The sequence below is a fragment of the Trichechus manatus genome, unplaced genomic scaffold, assembly GCF_000243295.1.
Source record: "Trichechus manatus latirostris isolate Lorelei unplaced genomic scaffold, TriManLat1.0 scaffold00060, whole genome shotgun sequence".
NCBI lineage: Eukaryota > Metazoa > Chordata > Mammalia > Sirenia > Trichechidae > Trichechus > Trichechus manatus.
In genome coordinates this window covers 10,740,040-10,749,549 of record NW_004443996.1, presented here as the reverse complement: position 1 = coordinate 10,749,549, position 9,510 = coordinate 10,740,040, and positions in this window count along the sequence as shown.

The window sequence follows — 9,510 nt, the reverse complement described above, 5'->3', positions numbered from 1 at the left end:
CTGAAACTTGACATTTCCAGGTATGTAATTCCCTTCAAAAATGGATATTGAGTAAGGCATATGAAGATATAGAGGGAAAATATATTTATGTATTGTTTGATCTACCATAAAACTAGAATAAAATATTCAATTAGACAAATTCTGGTGAGAATGAAAAGAATTAATTGAAAAAAATAAGTAACTATGAGAAGCCAATCTCACGGGCATTCTTGGCCCTAGATGTAGCAACTTACTCAAATGGTATTCATAGAACTTTTCATTGAGATAATAACTTTGACCACAACATATCTCAAATTCCTTATTTACCAAAAAATGTTTTAAATTTTTATTTCACATATGATTCCAGACTTTGTGTTATCTCAGTTGCCTAGAAACAAAGCAGTGAGTTTCTATGGTAACTGAATTCAACTGACCAATTTCTAAGTCTCCTCTTAAGTTGAAGCTTAATCACAACTATGAAATGATCCTGACTACATAAAAATTTAATAAGTTTCTATTTCCTCTTTTTTTCAGAATTAATTATTTGGGAAAAGACATTTTCTAATACTTTACGTCTGTCTAGCCGAAACTTCGCTAACTGGAGGTAAGATAAAAAGTTTAGAGAGACGTAAATGTTTAAATTGGACGGAAAAAAGGGGTTATTTGACATGTTTCTAAAACCATACATAAAGTTGATGTGAATTAAGCCCTTCATTTTTTATTTCAGCCTTTAGGTAAGATGTATTTATGAACAGGGTAGAAAGGATCATCTTGAAAATTCCCTTTGACAATTATATTAACAAATAAAATATTGTTTTAATAAACAGTTCAACTTTGAAGGGAGAGATAGTAAAATGATTGTGTACATATGTTTGGAAAGCATATTCTCTATTATATTGTTTAATTTTCCTCTGTCTTTCTTTTGTTTAAGCCAGTAGTATTTCTCTATTCCTGTTCCTTTCTCTTGTCTTTCTCTTATTAGTCTTTCTTTAATTTTTTTTTTTTTACTAGTTCTCATAATCACTGACATTGCAACTCTTTTGGATACAGTACTTTTAAAGTCATACTTGACCAAGGAAAACTCAAGCTCAACCTATTTTCTATACTTTAGATATAGTATAGCGTCTATTGAAATTTGTAAAATTCAATACAATTAAGGCGAAGGTTTAATTAATAGCCTTATATTGTGCAGAGAGGGGTCATGCCAGGTGCATGAGTTCATTATTGCTCTGACACCACATGTTTTGTGATATTTACTAGAAGCCTATCAACTTCTGACAAGGTGCCATCTAGAAATTTGATATCAAACCTACAGAGTAGTACAGCCACTGAGGCATCTCCTGGTAAAACTTTGATAACTACATAAATTATACCTTTTTATATATGTGCCTTGTCTGTTAAATTAGTTTATAAGCTTCCTTAGGACCATACCATGTTTTCCCTTATATGACTTTTGACCCCTGAAACCAACAGAATTTCTTGAAAATAGCTGAAACTTACTTCACTTTTAATTTTAATGAGGTATTACTATCACTTTTTAAAATTAGATATTTCTTTCGTTCAGAGAGCTGGCTTCATATCCAGTTACATTTTTGTGATTTGGAAAAATATGAGAATGTTTGAGGAGTAAGAGATTTAGACCAGATTTATTGTTTAGAAGAAGAGAAACACTTAGATTATTTTAACAACTAAAATATGTTTGTTATAATCATCTTTCTCCCTAAGTGAATATATCTAAAGTTGAAAATTGCCTCTCTAATACAAATAGAGTCTTTATATTTTCGCCTTAATTGAATAGATCTAAAGTTGAAAACTATTTCTTTCATAACCAGATGAGTGAGATTGAGAAATTTTATTCATAAGCAAACCCAAATCATTAGAGCTTTTACTATACTACCAATAATTACATCATCATATTTTTGCACTTTGGACTTAATGTAACAAAAAACAATGATGCCACAATAAGATATAATTATTACTAAAGAATGTAGTGGGCAGACAAAAAATGAGATAATTTAAAAGTTGTAAATAAAGATTTAGGTTATTATTCCTTTGAATAAATTTTAAAGTAATTAATTAGTAGCATTTAATTGCATGGGAGATCAACTACCACTTAGCTCTAATAGAAGAATAAAGTAGGACCCAAATTAGGCATTTGATCCAAAAGAATTGTCATTTTGGTTCAGGTTTGATATGAAGACTATTTTGCTAGTTTGAATCATTCATTTTAGAGAATTGATAGTGTTGGTTCCTGTTCAAACTGTATGTGATTTAAAGCAGAATTTTAGTGTAAATGAAAGTAATTTTGGATTTGATCTAAATTATAACTAGAAACTAGGTTTCAGTAAATTATGATTATATTTTTTCTTAAAGAACAGAATAGATTTTAGCTCAGGTTCTTGGTCTGAAAAAGTTATTAGAGGGGAATTGTTGATTGCAGATGATATGGGAGAAGAATGGTGTGTTTTCAGTCTGTTGAGAGAGGCTACAGAGCAGTAGCTCAGTTTCTCTGGATATTGGAAGACCCAAGGGAACACTTCACTGATAACTTTACATATGGAAACAAAATTGAAAACTATAATTAAGATAATTTCAAGTTGAGTAAACTAGTTTTATGCAGTGTCCTCAGTATAACTGACCTTACGTCTCCCATTAAAACCAAACCCACTGCCATTGAGTCGATTCCGACTCATAGCGACCCTATAGGACAGAATAGAACTGCCCCCATAGGGTTTCCAAGGAGTGCCTTGCGAATTCAAACTGCCCGCCTTTTGGTTAGCAGCTCAGCTCTTAACCATTGCGCCACCAGGGCTCCAACAAAATCATAGAAAGTTAGAGATGTTAAGGATCTTATAGATCTGGTCCAATTTCCTTTCATTCAGCATAGGAGGAGACTGAGGTTAAAAGTGGTGAAGTGACTCGCCCAGATCCCACACACAGTATTAGAGTCAATATTAGACTCCAGATCTCCTGTCTAATCTAGTCTTTTTTTTCTTTACTATATTGCCTAGCTGAGATACAGTATGACTGAAGATTGTTGTTAAAAAGATGCTATCTCCAGTAAATCTTATTACCATCTTTTCATACACCAGAAATTCCTATTATTAGTGATTTTTATGTAATCTTGTTTTAATATCACCCGAAAGAGATAACACATTACAGAAAACAACTTTCCAGCATGGATTAGTTTATCAGGGATCGAAAACTGCAAGATTCAGAGGAGATGGAACACAGGTAAGTATTGATCAAGAAAGGAAAAAGAAAAGGTGCAGTGGTTTCCAGAAAGGGCAAGACTGGGGAGGGAATTATATCTTGGTATCGCCCTAGAAAGGAACCCTGGTGGTACAGTGGTTAAAGCACTCGGCTACTAACCAAAAGGTTGGAGGTTTGAACCCACCAGCTGCACTGCGGGAGAAAGATGTGACAGTCTGTTTCTGTGAAAATTACAGCCTTGGAAACCCTAAGGGACAGTTCTACTCTGCCCTATAGGGTCACTATGAGTTGCAATTGACTCAAAGGCAATGGGTTTGGTTTTTGGTTTTTTATCTACCCAGAAGCAGGAGTGGGACATTGAAAGAAAAAAGGGTAGTATGTGATATAGGAAGTAGAGGTGGTATGGCCCTAAAGACAGAATTCATTTCCTTAACCCTGGTGGTGTGGTAAAGAGCTGCAGCTGCTAACCAAAAGGTCGGCAGTTTGAATCCACTAGGCGCTCCTTGGAAACTCTTTGGGGCAGTTCTGCTCTGTCCTACAGGGTTGCTATGACTCAGAATCAACTCTACAGCAATGGATTTGGTTTTTTGGTCACAAATGTAAGAGAAGGTAAGTAAGGTTTTGAGAGAGAGAGAGAAAAAAGCAAAAGCTATTTGAGCAACCAGAGTGTTTATTATTAGTATTATAAGTACTGTGTCTCAAAAGTAATACTTAGTTTTTGACAAGCCCTGTGACAGAAGGTTTGGAGGAAGGGAGAAGGATGTTATACATATAAATATATGAATGATTTATTTGCAAACAATAAAACTGAATGGGATTCAACTACATAGGACTTAACACAAGAGAAACTACTCAAGCAATGGACAGGGCAGGTTCTGAAGTCAGATTGAACATATATTTGGGATATTTGGGATAGCTTCTTGTTATTGAAGAGTCTGTAGTTGTATTTTGTATTTTTATACTTATTTTTTTTACTTGGATATTTCAAAGGAATTAGCCACAGTTACGGATTGAATCGCGTCCCCCAAAAATATGTGTTGTAAATCCCAACCTTTGTGCCTGTGTTTATAATCCCCTTTGGGAATGGATTGTCTTTGTTATGTTAATGAGGCAGGATTAGTGTAGGCTGTGTCTTGAATCAGTCTCTTTTGAGATATGAAAGAGATTAAACAAGCAAGCAAGCAAGCAAGCAGAGATGGGGGAAGATTGATGCTAAGGCACATGGAGATCTCTAAGGAACCAGGAAACAAGCTGAAGAGACAAGGATCTTCTCCAGAGCTGACAGAGAGAGAAAGGCTTCTCCTAGAGCCAGCACCCTGAATTCAGACTCTAGCCTCCTCAACTGTGAGAAAATAAATTTATGTGGTATTTCTGTTATAGTAGCACTAGATAACAAGCCACTGAGCTCTTTATTTTGTGACCTCCTCACCCCCTGTCTTAGTTACTTAGTGCAGCTATAAGAGAAGTACTACAAGCAGGTGACTTTAACAAACAGAAATTTATTTTCTTACAGTTAGAAGGCTAAAAGTCCAAATTCAGGGTGCCAACTCTAAGGGAAGGGTTTCTCTCTCTGTCAGCTCTGGAGGAAGGTTCTTGTCTCTTCTGCTCCTCAGCCATCTTCATGTGGCTTGGCATCTATCTTCCCCCATCTCTGCTTGCTTAATCTGTTCCTTTTACATGTCAAAAGGGATTGACTCAAAACACACCCTTCGCTAATACTGCCTCATTAACGTAACAAAGAAAACCTATTCCCAAATGGGATTATAACCACAGGTATAGGGGTTAGGATTTACAGCATGTATTTTTTGGGGGCACAATTCAATTAATATCACCCCCGTGGTGTTATAAGTTGTATCAAAGCCACTCTTTCTTATTTATTATAGAAATATTCAAAGTTTATTTTCAGAACAGGGAAAAAGTTAATGTCTGTAAGGTTTTTACACATTTTTCCCTAAAGGTGAAGGAGAAAATTAACTGCATAAGCAAAGTCTTAGAGAAATGAAAGAAGGTGTATTCTACAAGAGTTTCATGAAAATGAGTACAGTTACTGGATTTCAGTTCTCTCTAGTAGAATGGGTTTCAGATATGCTTTCATTTTCTTTCTTTTGTTTTAAGAGAACATGCAGTCTATCTAAATTTAAGAAATGCATTTCCTGGCTGTAATATATTACCTTGTATTTTAACCATGTGGACCTTCATATGTACTTTTTGTAGACCCTAATGTAATTTAAGGAACCCTGGTGGCACAGTAGTTAAGAAAGCAGCCTCAAACCAGAAGGTCAGCAGTTAAAATCCACCAGCCACTCCTGGCAAACCCTATGGGGCAGTTCTACTCTGCCCTATAGGGTCACTGTGAGTTGGAATCAACTCGAAGGCAATGGTTTTGGTTTTTGGGTTATTTAATTTGAAAACAAAATCTTGTGATGTTATCTGTAACTGAATAGTATGTACTAACCTGATGAGTGACTGAGCAACAAAGAAACATACTCTATAAAAAAAATAACCCATTGCCATTGAGTCGATTCCGACTCATAGTGACCCGGTTTATAGCGACCCTATCAGACGGAGTAGAACTGCCCCATAGGGTTTCCAAGGAGCGGCTGGTGGATTCGAACTGCTGACCTTTCAGTTTGCAGACCAGCTCTTAATCACTGTGCCACCAGGGCTCTGATATAAGTACAATGGGTACATACTGTCAGAGCATGCTATGTATAATCAAAGATATATTTCATTTTACAAAATCAAGTTATCTACCTTTAATCATAGTGTTTATCTGTGAAATAATTGAGCAATGGGGGGAAAAAACTTACTCTTGTCCAATATCTATTTAATTGATAAGTAGTTCCATTACTAGTGTTTGCTCTCTATGTTGTTGTTGCCGTCAAGTTGATTCCTACTCATGGCAACCTTAAATATGGCAGTAAGCCATTTCATGCATGGACTAATTAATTTTATTTAGGTATTGCCTGGTTGTTAGGTGCTGTCGAGTCGTCTGATTCATAGTGACCCTATGTAACACAGAACGAGACACTACCTGGTCCTGTGCCATCCTCACAATTGTTGTTATGCTTGAACCCCTTGTTGCAGCCACCATGTCAGTCCATCTCATTGAGGGTCTTCCTCTTTTTCGCTGTCCGTCTACTTTTCCAGGACTGATGTCCTTCTCCAGGGACTGATCCCTCCTGATAACATGTCCAAAGTTTGTGAGACATAGTCTCACCATCCTTGCTTCTAAGGAGTGTTCTGGCTGTATTTCTTCCAAGACAGATTTGTTTGTTCTTTTGGCAGTCCATGGTATATTCAGTATTCTTCACCAACAGCATAATTCAAAGGTGTCAATTCTTCTTGGGTCTTCCTTATTCATTGTCCAGCTTTCACATGCATACAAGGCAATTGAAAACACCATGGCTTCAGTCAGGTGCACCTTAGTCTTCAGGATGACATCTTTTCTTTTTAACACTTTAAAGAGGTCTTTGCAACATATTTGCCCTATGCAATGGGTCATTTGATTTCTTGACTGCTGCTTCTGTGGGAGTTGATTGTGGATCCAAGTAGGATGAAATCCTTGACAACTTCAGTCTTTTCTCCGTTTATCATGGTGTTGCTTATTGGTCCAGTTGTGAGGATTTTTGTTTTCTTTGTGTTAAATGGTGCTGCCTTAGACAATGAATTTTCTACAAACTTGCTACTATCCTGAGATTCCAAGTTTAGTTTCAGCGAATGTTTTATATATCCTTAGTACAGTAGGAGTAATGACTTCCAGGTATGCATTCTTACTGCTTCCTTAGTGTCTGATGGGAAATGAGTCTCCTTTACATACTTGGAAAGTATTCTAGTATAGTATGTTTAGTATTCAGGTGGACTTCTGAGCTATTTTGTTGAATTTTGTTGAACTATATCTGAGTGTTTCTTTTCTTTTTGACTATTTAATGATGTGTAGTTATTCTGAGTTTTTAACACATTTGTAGAATTATCTCTTTTCATTTTATATTTTGTCTTCTCAGGTTGAAATTGTTTTTTGATGATCATTTTATTCAGTGTTCCTTTGTCGTGGAATTATATACAAATTTATAATGTTATGTGACCATGTAAATAATCTGGGTTATATCAGATGCTTTTAATATTTCAATGCCATTTAAGGTAAACACAGCCTTTGGGCATGTATCTGAAAGCAATGATACAACTCACTGATCAGTATTTTAAAAGTAAACATTTTAGTTCACTTCTACTCCCTCCCTGGTAGCTGGCTACAAGCATTTCAGAGTTTTACCCTTGGCTTTCTTATTTATTTCACTCTAGCTTTCTTGTCCCAGTTTTTTGTCCCACCTAACTTAAGTTCCCTGTCGACTGATCCTGCCCTCTCTAGAATCCCTACTGTAAAAGACTTAGCATAATAATACAGCATTTTTTGGTCAGAGAAAGCCTTATTTCTAATGGGATCCTCTTCCATTCATAATGAAATTATTCATTATTCAGGAAATTTCTACAATTTATTATAGATCATAAAATAAAACATAGAATCAGCCAAATGCCTTAGACAAGCCTTATGTATAATTAACCAATGTTAATACCTTCATATATTAATTATTTTCATGATCAGATAAAATGACAGCATTTCTAGGTAAAGGTAAATATAAAAGGATAAACAAGACTGAATAAAAGTTTCAAACCTGGGTTTTAAAAAAAACAACCACAGAAGAACCTCGTATATTTCTTTATAAACCAATCTGGTAATGTAGTAAGATTTTTATTTTTCTTGAGCTGTTATTAATTTAATAAAAAGCCATGTAATTATAATCAGGAATTTTGTAGGTATTAAAAACTACTAAACTGTTGACAATATGAAGGAAAAACTGAATCTTTAAGATTTGCATTTAACATTTATTTTAACTAGCTAGGATACTGTTTTTCTGTGTTCTTGACAGGCTTAGAATAAGTTCTTTGTTAATTAAATATTTTAAAATGCCATGACATTTTGATACATAATTATTTACTTCATAATGTACAAATTACTACATTTTCCTAACTTATGGTATTAACTTAGAAAACACTGAATATAAAACCTGTGTTTCCTGTTACATTAACATCCTTAACACAAAATGGGCCATGGTACTCATTTTTTAAGAGTGTATCCAGGTTAGAACAGCATATAATAAATGTTATTTTACCTTTCTCATTGCCGGTGAGTCAATTCTGACTCATAGTGACCTTAGTGCCATGAATTTTACAAAGTTAACATTTTGTTCTAAACCTTTCTACCAACAGTGACTTAGAAAGTTGCATAGTTGTCATTTTTTTTTGGTTACAAAATAATTTATTGACTTTAATAAGTTTTATTTGATGAGCCATATATTCCAATGTCCATTCATTGGAATATGCCCCAAAATTGCCCATGCCATTCTTTTCGAAACACTCTCCTCTCTTAGTTTCCATGATAACACTCTCCTTACTTCTGCCTCCCTGCTCACTTCTAAGTCTCCTTTGCTAGCTTCACTTCGTCCATCTGCCCTCCAAAGTTGGAGTTCATAAAGCACCTGTTGTGGTTCCTTTTCTATCTCTGCACTTTCTTCCTAGATTCGTTCTTCGATTATCATGACTTTAAATACTGTCTGTATACAGATTGAGGGCAGCGGTGGTTCAGTGCTAGAATTCTCACCTTCCATGCCGGACACCTGAGTTCGATTCCCGACCAGTGCACCTCAAACACAGCCACCACTCATCTGTCAGTAGAGGCTTGCATGTTGCTATCATGCTGAACAGGTTTTAATAGACTTTCCAGACTAAGATAGACTAAGAAGAAAGGCCTGGTGATCTACTTCCAAAAATCAGCCAATGAAAATCCTGTGGATCACAACAGTCCCATCCTGTTGTGCATGGGCTCCCCATGAGTCAGGGGTTGACTGGACGACAGCTGACAACAACATATACAGATTATTCCCAAATTTAGATATCCAGGTTAACCCGCTCCTCAGAACTCGAGACTCAAAAACCCACTGCCTACATTACGTCTGCAAGCTGATGTCTCTCAAACATGTCAAATTTAATATATCTGTAACTGAACTGATGATTCCCCTTACTTTAGAACACACACACACACACACCTACACCTACCTGTTTTCTCCCTCTTTCCTACAGCTCAGTGACTGACACCAACATTTGCCCACATTTCTCAAGCCAGAAGACAGGGATTAATTCTTCACTCCTTCCTCTTCCTTAGGTTCCACATTCAATCCATCATCAAGTCTTATGGATTCTACCTTAAGAACATTTTTGTATCTGTTCATTTCTCTCCATTTCAAATGAGATGATACTGAAAAG